General features: G+C 39.5%; 1 protein-coding gene across 1 annotated transcript in view; it reads right to left on the bottom strand.

Annotated features, from left to right (window-relative positions):
* Positions 1-19,834, bottom strand: part of DYRK1A (dual specificity tyrosine phosphorylation regulated kinase 1A) — an 80,964-nt gene extending 61,130 nt beyond the window's left edge. Inside the window, exon 1 of the mRNA XM_084270322.1 lies at positions 19,784-19,834. The gene's annotated coding sequence lies outside the window, so the exon portion shown is untranslated. The remainder of the gene's footprint in view (positions 1-19,783) is intronic.
* Positions 19,835-20,036: the final 202 nt, after the last annotated feature.

Raw genomic sequence — 20,036 nt, 5'->3', positions numbered from 1 at the left:
TTGGGTCACAAACAGCCATTCCTAAAAGTAACTCTAAACACATTCTTCAAAGTGGAAGGCCTTTCTCTATTTGCACAGCTCAAAGACCCAGCACATTACTTCTCTTTTTCTACATATCCCAAGTGTAATACTAAAATGGAATACAGCACAGAAAAGCAAGTGTAGTAAGCAGGGACAGAACCACATCGTAAATTTTCCTTCAGAACTCAGATTTACATTTTAATTAGATCTATCAATCTTAAAAGGCACTTGAAGTGAATCTTAGGATTACTTCTAGGATTTTAAGATACTGACAAAGCAACCAAGGACCCTAACTAAGCTCACAGATGGGAAAAAGAAGTTAAAAGTTGTTTAAAGAAAAAGTGAAGGAACTCCTTATTTCTAAAACTATGTATACCAGAACTGCTCTTCCACCTCTTTTTAACTTTGAAACCAAAAACTCATCTCCAGCTTTTGCCAGACATGTCGGTACAGAAACATCATGTTTTAAAATCTTGTTCGACATACTTTCAAATAGCAGTTCACATGAAGTTCAATCGCTTTGAAAATTGACAGTGGTCAAGTTCAGGCTCCATGACAACCAGATGCATTCAAAACTGATAGTGAATAAACTGAGTTATTAAAATAAGAATTCTCAGGCTGAAGTTCCCCAAAAGCCAAAGCTGATTTGTACTTGGCTCCTGTGTTCCCTCCCAGCCACCCTCCTCCTTGCCCTCAACCACTCAGTGCAGGCCCATCTCTTGCACCACTTCTGGCACCTGCCCCAGTCTCGCTGAGTCAGTTCTGCAATGTAGCATGACGTAAAATAGTCACCTTTTTTGATGAATTTTCTGCTGACTCTGCACAGCTCCAGAGCCTGAGTCTGACTTTCAGCTTAAAAATACACACAGTAAATAAGAACCTAATTGTTCTCTTCACCACATGCATACAGCTAACATATTTATATTCTGTGTAATACTACTCCATCACAGAGAACTTTATTTGCATTTCTGTACAGTCTTTGATGTTCCAGACCTTTGAAACTGGCAATTCCTAGGTCAGGGCCAGGAGTCCAAATACTTACTGATACTGGACGTGAGGCAGCCACGCTGTAGGGCTGTGCTTGGGTAACAAACAAGGGGGTGCCTTGGGTCTGGCTGAGATGGAATTAATTATGCCCACAGCAGCCCTCACAGCGTTGTGCTGTGTACTGGTAGCCAGCACGGTGTTGGTACCACACCAGTGTTTTGGCTACTGCTGAACAGTAGCACAGCACCAGGGCTCATTCTCTCTAACATTTCCCCCTCCCAGACCCATCAGCAGGCTGGGGGTGGGCAAGATCTTGGGAAGGGACATCACCAGTACAGCTGAACCCAACTGACCAAAGGGATGTTCCATACCATATGACACCTGCTCAGCAATAAAAGATAAGAAGAAAGGAGGAATGAAGTGGGGTATTCACTGTTACAACATTTATCTTCCAGGGCAACAACTACTCACACTGAAGCCCTGTTTTCTGGGAAGTGGACAAACATTGCCTGCTGATGGGATGTAGAAAATAAATCTTTTGTTTTCCTTTGCTTCTGCACACAGCTTTTTACACTTTATTAAACTGCCTTTATGTTGACCCATAAGTTTTTTCTCATCTTACTTTTCCCCCCATCCTACTGTGAGGAGGAGTGACAGAGCAGCTTGGTGGGTACCTGGCATCCAGCCAAGGTCAGCCGGCCACAGAGAGAAAACCTCATCGCATTAGGTGTTGTGTGACACAATAAATAGTGATCCTCACCTAAAAAGTTCACTATCTAAACAGACCACATTTGTCCACAGACAAAAATAGAGAGGTCACAAACTTTAGCTATCTGTAACAATGTTTGCTGTATAGGCTAAGACTACAGTACAAGAGAAGTGAAGAGCAAGCTAGCTTAAGTAGTTCCACTAGTTCTTGACAAACTGCCACAGAGTACCTTGAAGACCACAGCCAACATCTGGTTTGATTATCAACAGTGATAGACCCCACCTCTACTGCAAGAACACAAGTGAAATGTTTACAGGCTTTTCTATATATAGTTTGTGTCTGTCATAATAGTCTACATAAATAAATTTGAAGAAATAAATTTAATCAGGCATGCCAACTACAAACTTCTCTGATGTTGGAAAGCAAAATGAATAAAAAAAAGACTTCTTAACCACAGTAAAATCCAGCATTCTTACCATTCAGCTCTCAATGTCCCAGCCACAGTGTGTATATATATAGACTTCCATGATACACTTTAAATCCTAATTCAGGCTCAGGTTGGCCAATGTAACAGTGGGAGAGAAATCTGAATTCTAGAGCAAAAAGAATTCTATTCTGGATTACTGAAGCAATCCCATAAGGAACATTATTTCTATGATCTTGGGAGATCCCAATTTAGAGGAACTAAGGAAATGCACTGTTTTCAGAATTCAAGACACCTCCAGCATAAGCACTATGCCATCTATTTCTTCTGAACTGCACTTGCTACATACGCTCAAATATTTTCAAAAAGTATCATGGGGTATTTGTATTTCAACATACGTATTAAAAAATGCAAAGTCACAATTTATCAGATTACATCCTTCAGAAAATTAACTTACCTTCACTATTAAAAAAATAGCTAGTGTTAAAACCCCTTAACAAATAACTCAAGTGTGAGTAGAATATGATCCCACTAATACAAAAGTATTCTATGTTCCATCTATACTCTCCCACACGCTCTCCACTTTATTTGCATATCATTCCTAACTTTGTGGCTGTGCTGCATTTCCATAATTCACATAGTATCTTTCCACTGAGAAAATAAAACATTCTCTAGGAGCCATTTCCTGCAAAACGCGTAAGCGCTGATTAAATCCCAGAAAGTTGGGGTTTCCCCCCCACCCCCCCTCTTAATTTAAGCACAGTAATCACTCCACTGGAGATTCATGTTTCCTTTTCTCTCCCTCTGATCCCTGATTCTTCATTTCTTTTTTTATACAATGCTGCAGATCACAGATTTTTATACAACACTACAGATTGGGACTCAAGGATAGTGGCCAAGAACATCTGAAAAGCCAGGTGATACAGGTACTTGCATTAGACGTTAACAGTCTGAGTTCGAATTCTCCGCACCTGAGAAAAAGGAAACTAAACCGCCAGGAAGAGCAGCAGTTCCCCTTCATCTTTCCCAACTCTGAGGTGCACAGTTGTGTCCCCTTCCTTGGAAAGCTTCATCGTTGTGGTGATTTGACCCTGGCTAGAGGCCAGATGCCCACTAAAGCCAACTCTATCCTAGCCGAAACCAGGACAATCATTCACACTAAATACGCAGTAAAACAAACTAACTCAACCCAATTATAAACTGTTCACATCTTTGTCAGGTTTATTTCCTGCCAGTTTAGTAAAATGAATTTCCTTGGCAAATGGTAACAAATAAATTAATAAAAAAAAATCAAAAGCTAGAACAACAAGGCCTTTCTGCGCCAAAAAGATGCTAGCTTGCTTTCTGCCACATAGCTTCCCACCAAGCAGGTGCCTTCACAAGCTGACCAAACTCTGGGCTACTACTTACAAGAACAGAGGAAGTCACAGACAAGGCTCATCTTCACAGCACCCTTTCACCTCATGATGAAGCAGTTTAGGTAGCTAAGTTGGCAATAAGGTTTTAACCTTTATTTGCACCATTAGGTTTTTGTGCTTAGCTTCTTCAGCTGGGCCAAAGTAGTTCAACAAAATACACACAAATGAGTTTTCCCCCTTCTCTGCTCCTTCAATGTAGTCAATATATGAATAAAGATTCCACATTTTCCTCACATCAGTCACTCCAGAACGACAGCCCTAATGTTTCACAGAATATAAATCATTGTCAGCTCCAAAAGTTTTTAACAAAACATGAATCATCCTAACATAATATTTTTTAACTTAACATAATTCAACATGGGTTTAAGTTCCATCTGTAGTTCATTTACTGTGGCCTTATTCCCTGGTTAAGGAACCACTGACCTAGAAAACTCTCATTGAGGAAGGAGATAAATTAACTAACTTAAGTAAATTTTCATATGATCTAGTGATGAAGTCAAAATACCGTATTTTTCAAATTTAAAACTGAGGTCTTGTTTTATTATCTCATTAGCTTCCAACCCTGATATTAAGTATAATGTTAAGGCAAGTCTTGGTATATCCCAAGATATACCAAGATACTACCGCAGAGGTAGCAGGCTACAAAATTTTGCTGGTTTAAGTGGTACTATAATCTATTAGGAAGAGTTCAAGCACCTTATTCAAGTCACACATGCACGTGGATGCACGCACACACAGGGAGTAGAGCCAGTACAGACAGTGGGTACACATTAACCGAACACCTGATTGGAGTACATTTATTATCACATTGAATACAGATTTCATCATTCATGGCAGCTCTACACCTCTACAAAACTGGAAACTCTATAACGCTTGTTCTGCCAGAGAAAATCTTTGCCTTTTCTGCTATAAGTTAAAAAAAAAAACAAACAGACAACCCCAAAAACCAAAAAACAAACACAACCAAAACCACACACACCATAAACACTGGACATAAAACCCCACACCAGTAAGTCTGGTTCATAGTCACCATAATCTACTATAAACTTCTGCAAAAGTTTTTAGAATTCCATCCAGGAATTCCTCATAAAGCCTTCATCAGTGTGTGGAATTCCACATCCCAGCCTCCCAGCAAAAAACCTGAAAGAACCCAACCCAAAAAACCCCAATCATTTTAAAGCCTTTGAAGACCAAGAAACCATGACACCTTCATCAAGTGAAATGGATTGTAAATCACCATTAAAACTGTATTATTTCCTGCTTATAAATACAGAAGGCAAAGACTTTCTGGTGTGGAAAAGTTTTTATGAATCTCACAAGAGGTTGCAGATACCCTGCCATGAGGTAACTCAATCTGAATTTGACAGCTAAGAATTCAAATTTGCATGTTTGCAGCAAGGTACCTCTTGTCAGCTTATCCTGAGTAACTGGCCACATACCTATCTACACACATACACCCCCCCTCCTTAGCCCACAACAAAGGTGAGAGACTGCTTTCACTCAGACAACAGAAAAAGAAGGTTAAGGCCACTCAGACAACAGAAAAAGAAGGTTAAGGCTAGGGATGAAACAGCACATGACTGCTAAACCAATCTAAAAAAAAAAGGGGGGGGGGGGGGGAGGAAGGGGGCTGTTCCTCCCACATTCCTCCCTTTCCCAATCCTCACTGCTCCAGGACTAATTGACCCAAACAAAACCCAACTTTTTTCAGGTTTGCTTACTGGCTTTCTCACACACACAGACATTGCCACATTACTTGAATAATTTTTTTTGATGTACTAAAGATTTTTAAGAACTTGGGATGATTTTTTTTTGTTAAATAACTGTTATATTATGGTTCTGAATATATAGTTTCAAGCTTAGTCTGTCAACTTGGTTAATGCTTTGAATCACTTTTTGAGTACAGTCACTATGGAGATGTATGGAATTCATTTTTGAATATTCTCTGATGGCAGTCAAAGAATCTATCACAGAGACAAAAGCTCAGGAAAATTCTTTTTAACAGAAGCCTTTCACATTAAATTTGTCTAACTAGACTTTTAGGAGGACAAATAGAAAAAGTTTAACCTTTGGGACAGTTTGTATGAACTTCACCAATTCCAGCATCTGAATACTGATTAATCTAATGCTTCCCAAGTTTTTTATCATCTGTTCAAGAAGCAGACAGACACTGCACTAAAACTTTAACAAAATTATCCATTAAAGTAATTCTAGGAGATGCTGAGATTATACAACTTTCTGATTATTTAATAGTATCTGCCAGCATCAGAAGTTGCTACGGTTCTGACCAGATGAGTTTGGTTTCCTGTAGTAGTTTTTTCCCTGATAAGAATTCCTAATATGATTCTAATAAGGGCATTGCAGGAAGGAAATGAGGACCAATTACAAAATAATAATAAAAAAGGCACTTTTAAATCTTGACCTTACAGACCTCCAAACAGTACTCAAGATCACATCTGAGGTAACCAGGAAATAAAAAAGCAAGAAAATCTTTAGTGTCCCATTGAAGTCCTTGCAAACTACCAAGAATAGCTCTCTAGATGGAAAGACTCCAAAACAAAGCCCCTTTTCCAGCAAATTCTGGTCTGTTTCATGCAATGATGTGCGGTGCTTTTTAAGAAAGGCTGCTGTAAAAAGGTAACTTTGGATGCAGACCTGCTCATCTTCCCACCTTTGTGAAATAGCTCAGCAAGGTCACGAGTGTGATCTGACACACTCAGAGGATGATGCCAGCAGAGGTATCCTTAGGAAGAAATACAATTTTTATGGATACATGTGAACCAGCAGAGCAACATATGATATCGTGGGGGCATAGCAAAAGGGATAACAAAAGCAAGATTCAGAGCTCATATCAGCTGCACCAAATAAGACAGATTGCAGCCCAACCGACTCATCTCTATAGCCCTTCATACGACCAGTTTCCAATGCAAGGAAAAATGAAACACTGAACATGACACTGCAGTCAGCAAAGTGGTCACAGCAGAGAGGTCTGTCCCAATTCATAACACCATATACCACACACACATCTTTCTTTCCAATATATTAGAAGGAATGCCACATTAGATGCAGAAGTTCAAAACTGGAACTTGCCTCTTCCCAACGCTTTTTTTTTTTTTCACTTTAAAAACAAGAAAGCACCACCTTTGGAAATAAGCCAGAACTCCACACTGCTAATTTGAGGCTTTACTTGAACTGAACATAAAGGAGACTTCAGAGCTCAAAGTGGATTCAGTGATATTCCACTGCATCTGAGGAAAGGTGGATCCCACATGGACCAGGCAGCCAAGTCCTACTCTCCCTTTTTTGCTCAGAGAGATTTTTATTCAAAATATTTCAACTTAGCTTCATACTGGATCTACAGGTATTACTAGAAAGTGTGGAGACATTCTTCATGGTGCCTCTGTGTTAAGAAAAGAGCAAGAGACATGCTAACTTGTACAGATTATATCTGGCACAGATACTGCCTGAAAACACTGAGCAGTCTTACTCCCTTTCCCGAAGAGGTCAAGGAGATGGATGACAGGCAACAAAGACAGTCAAAGTGGGAAGTTCTGAAATGCAGAATAGTCAACCCAAAGTTAGGGAAAAGAAAAGGCTTTAAGAAAAGTGCAGTGGATTCCTGAAGAAGGGGATGGGAAGGGGGAAGGACAATGCCATGTTGCTTATCACAAGCTAAAAGTATCTAGCCATGGAAAAAACTGCATAAAACAAGCACAATGAACAAAGTTTACTGAAGTCTAGACCAGAACAAGAATCAAAGCAGAAGATGGATGAGATTAAAAAAATAAATAAATAAAAATAAATCAGATCACTGAAGAGATACAGCATTTGTAAGTAATACTTTTATTTACTAACCAAGAAGGAACCAACTGAACATTTCCAAAGACATCTAATTCAGAATAGTGTTTGTCCATTTAGCATGTACATCCTGACAGCAGGCTGCCTGACAACCTGACCTAAAGCAAGCCGCCTAACAAAACAAAAACCTGCAAGTTCAGAGACTGATACATTGAAATGAGCTCTCATATAAGCAGGCAGAAGTAAAACGTTGTCCATCACAATCTCTGTGAAGAGCATATGCCTTTCAAGGTACTTAAGGTGCTTCTGCCCTCTGCCCACCCAAAAGCTTGGAGACATGCAGAAAAATTCCACCACTTTCTTTCCTGCTCTAAAAAGCAAGTGTACTGTCTAATCTTCCACAGTTTTATCTGAAGTCACTTATACTAAAATATGGATGGATTCAAATATTAAGGAATCAGCACTCCTATCTACTTTTCCAACTAGCAGATGAATAGTTATCAACAAAACTTAAATAACTTGGAACAAAAATATTAGGTATTTGAATACATGGAAGTGAAACTAGAGCATAATTCCAGCAGCTCTGGTCACTTGTTTAAGAGGAAAAGCAAGCATGGAATTTTCAAGAGAGTTGTTTGGGTGGTTGTTTTTTATCATAACCAGTCCAGCTGGTGGTTATGTTAAAACCAGGCTATCAAAAGAAACATTTTTTCATGTCTCCCTTGTAGGAGGAAGAAGAAAATTAAGCATCTTTGCTCTGCAACTTAGCTTCTTGTATCAATAAGCTACGGTCACATAAAGACAGATGAAAAATACCTTTTATTAGAACATTAACTTTAGAACTTTAATTTACCTTTCAGTCTGTCCAAATGGAACAAAATATATATTGCAACACAGAATTAAGAGTAAAACTTTCAGAAGTAGATGAGATGGAAAATAAATCTATATATTGTACTGGTTTTTGGTAATGTTTGGGAAGAAGAACAACAAAAGAAAATTAAAAACTTTGGTTTTCTTCAAAACATAGTATTTTTCCCCCCTCAAAAGCATCGTTCTTACAGGGGAAGAAAAAATAAGAACAAGCGAGAGAGAACAAGTAGGAGAAAACATCAAGGAAGCAAGAGAGACCGAGCAAGTGACAAAAAAAGGACTTTTGAGAGACCAAGCACTAGGAAGTACATGGCAGGGAAAGGGCATGAGCAGAAGTTTAAGAACTGCAAAAAAAAAGAGCAAGAGTGAGGAAGAGCATAAGTGAAAAATGTGCAAGAAAACAGGTGCACGAAGACTAAGGAGAGCGAGACAGCAAGCTGGAGGATTAGAAAGCAAGGAAGAGTTGGAGAGAGAACTTGTTACCAAGTAAGACTGTAGCAGCACATGTTAAGAGTGCACACAAGCAGGACAGCATTAGATTGGGAATAAGCCGGGCGTTTGAGAGAGGCAGAGTGGAGGGGGGAGGGAGACAGACAGACTGACAGGGGAGTGATTTACTACAGGAGGGGTGGCAAAAATTCCTCAGAATGATGTTCTCCATTAAGTAACAGTGCTATCAGCGCCAGTTAACCAACCCCTGCCTCTTCTAGGCACCTTGTTCCTGTCCACCCACACAACCCATTCCATTATCTCGTCAAATGTCTGAGCAGCAGCACAGTGTACCGGCTCTGGGAACCGATCTGACTGAAAAGTAACCTGATTCTCCACCCCCACACACACCCAAATGTTATATATATAAAATTATATATTTCAGCCAACTCCGTTTCCAAGTCTGATTCACTGGTTGGTCTTACAAACAGCTGTGCCAACACAAAGCAGGTGGGAACAAGCAACCAGAATCTGGAGAGAAGGGGAGCTGCTTAAGCTGTAACTGCCTTCAAAGAGCTCCTTGTTGCACGCTTCGCTGTCGACAATCTCCCTCGAAGTGCTTCAGCAGCTCTACATCCTATGGTATGAACTTCACATGGGTTTGCCAATACCTGACATTGCAAAACAAACACCTGTGATGTCATCAGACTAAATACTTCACAGCTCCCACTCCCCTTGTAAGAAAGATAGAAAACCAAAGAGCTGTGGCTTTTCAGCTTTTTGCTTCCTTTTTTAACAATTATTTCAAAATTTGGCATAGGTACAGTTTTGGGGAGAGCAAGGTAATTTTCACTAGCCCCAAAAAAACACATCCAGATTTGGGTGGGTGGAAGGAGGAAAGTTTAGGATAGAAGGAAAGGGGAGAAAGAAAAAAAGAAATCAATGTTGCTTGTGTTTTTCTCTGAATATACTGTTCTTTGCTGTGGTGCCCTTCAGCATTCTCTCAGCACTGAAATTATGTACTACCCTACGGTCTTATCTCATGCTAGAAGGTGGAATCGATCTGGATTTAAAAATAATATATAAAATCTTCTCAAATTTCTCCCAAACTGAAGAAGACCAATAGTTTCAATCTTTACTCATCAGCTTGTATCAGTGTGACTCTCTTCACTGCCACTGCTGCAACCAACACCTCAAGATTCTGTGACAAGTTTGATCAGCTGAAACTAGAACACAGGTTATTACTGCACAAGAGTCATATTTAAGACATTTAGCCATTTTTCTCTCATGAAAGCCAATGAAACCCAAGCCTACAATAGCTTAGTTTACACACCCAGTATACACTTGCACAGGTAACCCACTGTTCCCAAACTGTTCGTTCTCAAGCGGTTGACCCATAAGATTAAGAACTCAGCCCTGCCAGATCAAGTGGGAGAGGTGGGAGCTTCCATACTAATAACATGGAGATGTTTCAATCATACAAACTGGAGTAGTAACATCCCTGGCTTGCTCTCCTTCCTTGTGAAAAAAGTTGTATAAATGTCACAGAATCAGAGACCGAGTTAAGAAATGTTTAAGGCAGACCTGACACAGAATTCTTTTTTTATATATTTTGCATCAGAATGTTTACTTACACAGTCAAATGCTGGTTTATTAATTGAACTTCTAAGTTCAGAAGGATAGCGCACAGAAAACAAAGCTATACAGTAAATGCCAGCTATACCATAAATTATACTATTTACTGAAATAGCCCATCAGTTTTTCCTTAACAAAAAATCTTAAAAAATAAATCAAGGTATAAGTATCAAATGGAGAAGTATTTTTTAAAAAAGACAAGCAAACTGCCTTTGGGAAAAATGAATTTGAACCCCAATTCCCCCAAATTTGCAAACAAATCCTATGTCCCTTGAGCAGACCTCTATCTGGATATGCTGAGTCACTCTCCAACCATAGGAGACTGCTTCTCTGAGTTACAAAGCAGACAGAATATAAACTCAAGTCGAATGCAACTGCAAATACATAGCATCCTGCTATTAAGATGTAAGACATCTAAACCCTTAACCTTTGGTTCCAGCTACTACATCATTGTAACACTGGGCAAGTCACTTTTTTGCTTTCTTTCCCCTTGCTAAAAAGCAGACTTGTAACATGCATTCATCTTCTGTTAGCAAGGCAAAAACTGCTGTATGAAAAGCAGTATGAAGTTAAGTGCTATACAAAATGCTTAGAATCGCAGAAACATCTTTCCCCAACCCAAAAAACAGAAACACGGTGTCTTAGGTTCGGCCACCAATAAGCAAGATACATAAACATTTCTAGGTTTGGTAGGGGCTTTTATACATTAGATCCTAATCCTGAAAAACATTTCTCCCACAAGACGCTCAAAAGAATGTTAGCATTTGCTAGATTCAGATACTAAACTGTCACATATGTGCACAAACCTACGAAAAAGTCAGTCACAAACCTGAGACTAAGCACAAGGTCTGGACAGTGTGCAATTATCAACAACTTCTACCTGTAAAAAAGTAAGTATTATAAATACTGCAAGATGAAAGATAGTTCACAGACCATCAAAAGCAAGAGATAATTTTCCCCTTTCTGCCAGTGTCTGAGAGCTTGACTTAATTATTTCAATAAAAATTCCCAAACTAAGTCAAATGCAACTGCACAGACGTACTCAAGATTAAAATGTAAAGGGAAAGATCCTGTTTGCAACATATGGGATGTAATGCATGCCTGTTGCCTCAAATACTTAAATGAATGGGCACTGTCAAGTTGGGAGCGCATAGGTTTCAGAATATATGCAAGGGCTGACACAACTCTGAAACTGTACTCTGGACCCACTGTATGCTTGCTAAAAATGTATTTTGAGCTTCTGCCCCACCTCAAACCACAGATCTCAGATTGGTTTGTTATTGCAAACAAAACTTCAAAAAAATATCTTTGTATGTTAAAGTAGCATTAGTCCAGAGAATGAAAGCAAAATGTATGAAGAATCTTGTATCAGAAAATACCAAGAGAAATTTTTTCAAATATGGAAGTCTAAGAATCAAACTTTTCATCCCACATTCAAACTCTTATATTGAAATAATTGCATATTCTCACAGTTCAATAAAATTAGATAGGAACTACAAGACTCAATCTCAGCTAAAAAAAGAGTGAGGCCAGCAGTATGATAAAATACTGTTATAGCTAAGATGATACTTTTAAAGTAACAAAGAAAACAAAGTTATGATAAAGACATACAAAATGATGAATGACATAGGGAAGGTCAATTAAGTACTCTGTCTCTTGTAACAGACTTTGGAAATACACGCTTAAAGGAAAACAAATGTAAACTAAGGCCAAGGAAATGTTTTTCACACACTCACAAAAAAAATAAGAAGTAGAAATTATTAAATTGGACAGAATGGAAAAAAAAAAAAAACCAAAAAAACTGAAAGCTCCTATGCTTCAAAGTTTAAGTCTACCACGAACTCCTCAGTACTAGGAAAATATTTAATGACATGAACTACTCCAACTTGGTGTTTCCTTTTTTTTTTTAGTAAGTATTTTAAAAGCTTATTGATAGTTTGGTTGTTCGGGGGGGGTTTTGCTATTAAATAAAAGCCCTACATCCTACTAATACTGATAGTCTATATACACACAAGTCATGGATACAGACTGATCATCACTCACTGATCATCTCTCATGTTTCCAAATGCAAAGCACAGCACGCATGCACTGGCAGAGCTTCAGAAGACCTCTTAAAAATGTCAGTTTGTCACATCTATACATTCCTTTCCTTCACATACACAGGGACACTCAGCTCAGTGTTTTGTATCTCAATTAGAGAAGTCGCATTTTGATAAATTGTGCAGAAGAGAACAATTTCAAAACATGATACTTGAACCTTGTGAACTGTAAGTAAATTTAGTTTTCTCATTTCTTGAAATAACTGAATGCTGGTTAAGAACATCCAGCAGAAAACCAGAAAGATACGCCAGCTTTATAGAGCTATAAAGCTAGTTATCTGCATTATAAAAAGAGGAAAACACCTAACTTTTTTCAACTACACTTTAAAACAAGGAACTCAAGATAACATGCATAACTTTGCCATCATGTTTTCCTTCCTTTATTAACCTCTGTAAGAAATTAAATGGCACTATTTTATCAAGCACTTGCATTTTGATTTACTGCAACTGTCTGGCAGTATGCAAATTAAGTAAAGGGGTACTAGGTATTACCTTCACATCTATGTATAGAAATTTACCCCTATTCTAACAGTTCCTTACAAGAGAAGACTGTTGCTTAATTTTCTAGCCCCCATCACACAAAGCAAAGCCAATCTTGATTTTGGAATGAAAACAAAAGTTGACAAGTGTTGCCATTAACCACTAAGGTAAGGTAGCCAAGTACTTGTACTCCAACGGTCTGTTTCCACATGTGCAACTGGATTTTTCAAGACTTCAAAACTAAGCTCATAAAGTTTTAAACTGTCCATGCTGTGAACATGACTCTGGTTAATTTAACTCCATAGAGATACATAAATGAATGTTCTGATGGGTAAAGAGACCGAAAGTAGACTCATACTGACATTGTGAACAGCAGACCATGATTGCATGCTGTATAAAATACACAGGTGAAAACATCCAAACAAATCCTACACAGGCAGGAGATAAACCCGCTTGTAAGGACCACACCAGGCATCATTAATGATTTCCATTCGCGCCTCCACATTATTAAGTTTTAGATCACCTATCATTAAGATTTTCTGTAACAGACTATCAAATTACAGTAACTCACAACTCTATTTACCAGAGGAAAAAACAAAGCACAAACACATACACATTTACACAGTGCCATAACAAAAATGCTACATAGGAGAACATCAGGAACGAACAGGTATGCATCTCAGTCATGAAAACCTGATTAAAGCGAGAAACAAGTCATACTTACTTCACGTTGCACAGTACAAACCAAAATGGAAATCAGATCCCAGCCAAGTTCTCTAAGTAGTACAATGCAAAACTAAGCAATTTTTAACTATGCCATTATAATACAAACTTCAACTATAGTTTATAACACAGTATCACATAGACTTTTTCCACTCAGCCTTCAACATAAATGAATCATTTATGATGCTGTCTCTAATAGACATAGTTCACAGAAGACATTAATTCACTTAGAAACTAACCTTGTAAAATGCAGTGTGTATTAAAAATAAACAACCATCAGGCAAATTTTGAGGAGGTTTAGGATCATTCAAAATTAAGCCACAATAACCGCATAGTTAACTGACCTCTACCCAGAACTGGATCTACTACTAATCCTTCTGATTTGGGGGTAAGTGTAAGGTAAGTTTGTAGCACCACTATAAATAAAACTTCAGCAAAAATCTGGTTTCAGTGGGAAGACACATACATACAGGTATGTACAATCATACACACATGTTCAGCATTTACAGCAATGCCCATTTTCCTGCATAGGAAAATCTCCTGCCATAAAAAACTCAACTTCTGAAGGCACACTGTGACATTGACAGGAAAGTCACCCTAAATGCAAGAACACAGAATTCTAAGCTTACGAACATCTATCTGATCATGGTGAAAACCGTACATTTATCTGTATTATTCCACAATTATGACCCAGCATTTGTAACATTTACATGTAACTTCTACAGAAGGGGAAACTGCCAAGACCTTCATGTAACAATCACTTCTTGTTACATTAACAGACAACAATTTATCTGAAACACTAACTTGTGATTGTGGCATAGGGTTAAATTAATGCCTAGCTACATGCAAGTTCAAAAGAGTAATAAGGAAGCCAGAAGCTGACACAACCAAGGAAAGCTACTGAGCTTCCAGTATCAGTTGGATTTTGAAAGAGTGTATGAGAAACTGATTTGTCTGTAACAAAACACATACCCTACAGGTATTTAATGGATACATCCTGTCAAAGCTGTAATTAGAAAAACAAAAATATACGTGGTTATACATTTATACATAGGAAAAGAACTGTAGTTAGAACTGGACAGACCAAACAGAGATCAGCAAATTCATAGTGTTCAAAAAAACTATAGAACCAAGTAACTACTAATACATTAACTTGCCTACCTGACAATACTTTTTTTTCCCTCTTTTTACCCCTTCCTTCTGTTTAAACAGTAAACTGATAGCATGGACACAAAACTATTTCCTCTCCAATGGAAGCGAATGCGCTATGCTCCGATTGGCTCCTCAGCAACAGGTCCACTGGCAAAGTAAATGAGAAGTCATTAGCAACCAATGTAGTTCACAGGAACACAAATTAAGATTTGAGCACGCGGAGGTAAACGGGATCTTGAATGAAGAAAAAATATAGCTACCTGTGTTTGAAGCCAGGAAGCCAAAAACCAATGAATAAATAGCTTTTTTGGGACACTATCATTTAAAAGTTTCACTAGCAAGTTCAATTTAAACAGTATGTAACTATGATTATGCCAACTAGTCATTCTACTAGTTTGATTTTTTTCAGTAACTTATCAAAATTCACTCAATATTTTTTCTATTTTGAAAGAATAACTCTGCCACCAGAAATCAATTTGTACATTTCCATTCCTCTCTTATTTCACCATCCAAACAGCTATTAAAAAGATGAAACTTTTCAACACATAGATGTATTAATACAGTTCTTTTAACTGACTCAAAGCACAGTCTATTTTTTATTTGCCTATGGGGGAAAAAGAAAAAGGGGTAAGAAAAAATAGCATGTTTTGGAACTTTATGTAACACATGAACTGAAAGCTTGGTTTCTCACAGCTGGAACAAAACCGATACTTAATGGAGTTAATTTCACTTTCATTTACTCAGTTTCACTTTCAGGTATTTAGTGCTACCAAGACCACAGAAACTTTACAAGGAGTTTGTTTACAAGTAAGTGCTAGGTATGTTAATTACAGAAACATTTTCACTGCTTTTTAAGAAATGCTATATTCAGAGCTGAAATTAAACTGATTATGTTTTCATATAGGGTAACTGAAATAGCTACTACCCATACTTCTGAGGCTCCAGAGCATTCACACTGTATGGAGGTAAGCAGAGATGACTGGGAGCTACCTTCCACATCTCCCTAGCCCTAGTTCAGCGGGTAGTCTCCCTGTAAATCTTATGAGCAGAACATTTTGGAATGAATAAGGATGTGTGAATGTCCTTTTCACCTGTAGAAAAGCTCACCTATCCTTCAGTGAGTGAGGAGGGAAAGGAGAAAAAAAAGAAAAGGGGGGGGGGGGAGGAAGAGGGGAAAGATAACCTTACAAACACAATGGGACTTAGGCTGTCTTTCTAGCCAAAGAGGAGCTCCTTTTCTGATATGTGCTCTCAGAGAAGTAAACCATAATTAAGCACCCACAGATACTGGACAAGACTCACACACACAAGTATTAGGGGAAATGGAGCTAAACTCCCAATAAACCTGGGACAAGTATGAACTGCAGACCTATTCTAAAGCAATGAAATACATTTGTACTAGCAAAAGGAAGTATTTTTTCACTCATGCTTGGATAAAACAGAAGCAAACACAGAATATTACCTTCCTTCCACATAAGGAACAAAGATAACCAGTGGACATCAATTACAAGTTGTTACATTAACTGTCACACACAACTAATGATTAGTCACTGCAATTCTACTGGTGTAGTCTGTCACCTCAAAGAGGGAGTTACTAGCTAACTAGAATATGCCTTTCAGAAGTAACTATTGTTTCTAACTATCAAAAGTTTCTCCAGGGTTTTAAAAACAATCAACAGACTACAATTCCCATAATTCTCCTCTTGAAGGGCCCATGGAGGCAAGGAAGGAAAAGAGGAGTATTCCCCTTCTCAGAATGTCGTTTACCTTTTTCCCACTCCTGAAGACATAAGAAAGGCATATTTGTTCAGAAAAGGTTTTTTTGTTTCATTTCAAATAGTCTTAGAACAAAAGTGAAGTCTCACAGCATAAGCATATCAAATCTTTTAGACTTCTTGAAGTCTGATTAGCAAAAAAATTACATAATTTTTTTTAAAAAAATGATTCTTACCAAACTGTAAACTTAACAAATAACCTATTGTACTCGGTTATAAAGACAAAAGCAGCAGTTCTCTGTAAATAATCCTATTCTACAACAACAGTTCTATTTACGAAAGGATTTCAGAAGTTATACAAGACTCCCATGCCCTCATAAAACAAAGATATCAGAAAGTTTTTGACTTCACTTTGGAGAACAGTTCTCTAAATGGCATTTAAAATGACCATAGAAAGACTAAATGTACATCGGTCTTAAACTCTTACTCAAAACCATACGCTTGTAACAACAACTTTCTACCTATAGTCCCACAACCGAAGTTAAAAATGTCTGAAATAAAGAGGTTTTAAGAGGACTGCTGAAATGCGAAATCTAATCATAGCAATAAAATTGCTTCTTTGGTAAAGGTACCTTTTAGTCTTCAAATCACTACCCACTTCAGTTCAGATGAAACTCTAAAATGCTATCACAGCAAATAAAGGTATGTGTTCTATTAACTAATCTTCTCGCACACTACCAGATGACCAGGCGGTACAGTTTCAGGCATGTTACCATAACACTTTATGTTAAGGCGACCACTAACTAATTTGAACTAAAATGACAAAAAAAAAAACCACCCTCACTGTAAGTCCATGAAGGCAAAGCCTAATAATAGAGTTAACTCATACACATTTCTTTGCAGGGTCCTGTCAGAATTAAGATTTTGAAACATGGCATACATGTTAGCAACCATCTCCTACTTAAATATAACTTTAAAAGCTTAGATGAGGCACACAGTTTGTACAGGATACCAGTCATGTTCTACTTCATGTAAACTACCAACCAGTTTGTTAGAAGACATTTGTGGTTATCACGTGCTAATTCCCAGTCTACACAAAACCCATGTACTTTAAAAATTCATAAATTCCTGATGACTGCCTTATTATTTTACTCAAGTAAGAGAATACTACCCATAAATTGACACTGAAATAGAGAACTCTTGGCTGCTATTAGGTAAAATTATCCTTGTTGCGGCTTCTCCGTCACTGTCCAATGTGGGGGAGGGGATTCCAATGACAAGTTCTAAATCCACCCCTGTATTGATTCAGGAACTGTAACATCGTTGCTCATATAACAAACTGTCTTTCCTACCTATTCGCCTGGAAACAATATTAAACTATTGTAGCATATAAATACATACACAATAAATTAACAGAAAGAATTGCCCTCTTTTCTTAACAGGACCGTGCTCTTTATTCAATTTTGAAAAAGATGCACTTGCTTTACTCAAAGAATATTCAGAAAGCATGAATTAAACTCGATAAGCTTCATAAACTTTGTCAGAATTTTTAATTCACAGCAGAAAATGTAAATTTAAACACATCACACATGTTCTACTTTAGACTCCAAATAAAACCACTCTAGTTCTAAGTGATGCCTATAAGCCAAAAACATAAAGAATAGCCTACAAAGTAGTCTCTCTCTATATATATATCTCTACACACACACACGCACACACACACACACCCCCAAGTTCACCAAATAAATATAGATAATAGTCAACAAATACTAGCTCATAGTCCAAGTTATTTTGGGTGCTATTATTCTACTTCTATAAAGTATAATTAATTTTCCAAAAATATCCAACCTACAAAGGGGGAAGGGGGGGAGAAAAAGAGAAAAAAGAGAAACAAGTTTACCAAAACTTTCTAGAGCTTCAGAATATTCCAATCAGGTAAGTTAAATTTTGATTGGTTACAGCCATTTAATTAAAAACTGCCACAAACAAAATGTTTGCTTATTTATCACTGGATGTCATCAACTTATTCTTCAGCTATACACTCATTTTCTCAAGGAAAGGAGAATGAAATAGCATTGTGATAATAAAACAAGTTGCTAACTTCAACTTATTTAGACCCCTCCCCCCATACTATATCCATGCAAGCGTGACTATATATACCTACTGGCAAAAGTTCACAGCACACTCACATTCAGGTTAAAACTGTAGGTTGTCAGAAACATGCTTGTGGATTTATTTTGTAGTCAGATATTCTGTCTTTGTTAATTTTAAAGAACAATGAATGTTTATTTCCCCCGATGACTGTGGAGTAATAGGAGAACTAAGTAACAGCAGCAATCTAGACACACGATCAAAGAACCCCTACATAGTCTTTGGACAGACTAAACTGAAAACTTCAAAGCTGACTGAGATTCAAAAACGCACCAATTTCGAAATTTCAAATTACAGCACTTTTAATTGTCTTTTCTGTGGCGGTGGGAGGCAATGCCACTCCAGAGAGGGAGCACCCCACGTATCAGATGAGGTCTCCGATTTCTTCAGCAACACAAAGCTAAATTCCTAAAAGGCTGCAGCCGGTTATTAAAATACAGAAGTGCCTGTGCGTCCCTATGCCTATTCCCAACTGCTTCTCCCTCCTCTTCCCCACCCCCCGCCCAGATGACAGTCATCTCACACAAGTACTCCTTCTACATCGGCCTCCAACTTCCCCACCTACCACGCGAGTCCCTCGCACGGGTGCAGCCAGGGGCACCAAAAGCCTCCACCACAACAGGTGCCCGCTCAGCTGATGGTACAACTCCTGACGCCCTCCTCTCCTCGCCTCCCTTCCCCTGCTCCCAGACCGGGGCGAGACCTCGCACCCGCCCACCGCAGGGCGTTGCGCATAACAGCGAGAGGATCCAGGCGAGCTCCTTTCCTCCATCGCCGGGCCCGCGGTCCTTCTCGCCGCTCCGCTTCCCGACGCGGGCAGCGACAGCCTCTCCCGGACGCCGGGCGGGGGGGGGTGGGGGGGATGGGGAAAGGGCCGCAGAGGCCGCGGCCGCCACCGCTGCCCCCCGGCCATGCCCGGCCTACCCCAGAAGGGGGCGGCGGTAGGGAGGGCGGGGAAGAAGGCCAGGTCCAAAGCCCGGTACGGGTCCCGGTCCTGCCAGCTCCGTCCCGGGGCTCGGCGGGCCCCTGCGCTCTCCCCAACCTCCTCTCTCTAAGATGGCAGCAAAGCTGCCCCCTGCGCTGCGCCCCCCTCGACCGCGCCGGGCCGGGAGGTGGCACCAGCTCGTCCCGCTGCGCAGCCTCCCCGCCACCGGCTGAGGCGTCTCACTTACCGGTGTGGGGGGCGGCGGGCTCTGCGCTCCGGCCCGGCTTCTCTCGGTTGAGGCCTCTTCCCTCGGGCGGCGGGCGCGGGCAGGGCGAGGAGCGAACGCTTCCCCCGGCCTCGGCCAGGGGCCCCGGCGCGGCAGCGCCTCCCTCTTGTGCGCTCCGCAGTCCGGCCGCCCCGCCGCGCTCGGGCCCGCACGGCTGGCGGCGGTGCCGGTGCCGCTCAGGGCGCGGGGGGCACCGGCCGCGGGGTCTGTCCGC

The sequence above is a fragment of the Gallinula chloropus genome, assembly GCF_964237585.1.
Source record: "Gallinula chloropus genome assembly, chromosome: 1".
Taxonomy (NCBI): Eukaryota; Metazoa; Chordata; class Aves; order Gruiformes; family Rallidae; genus Gallinula; species Gallinula chloropus.
Note: the sequence above shows the minus strand (reverse complement) of the source record. Positions and strands in the feature narration are given on the sequence as shown.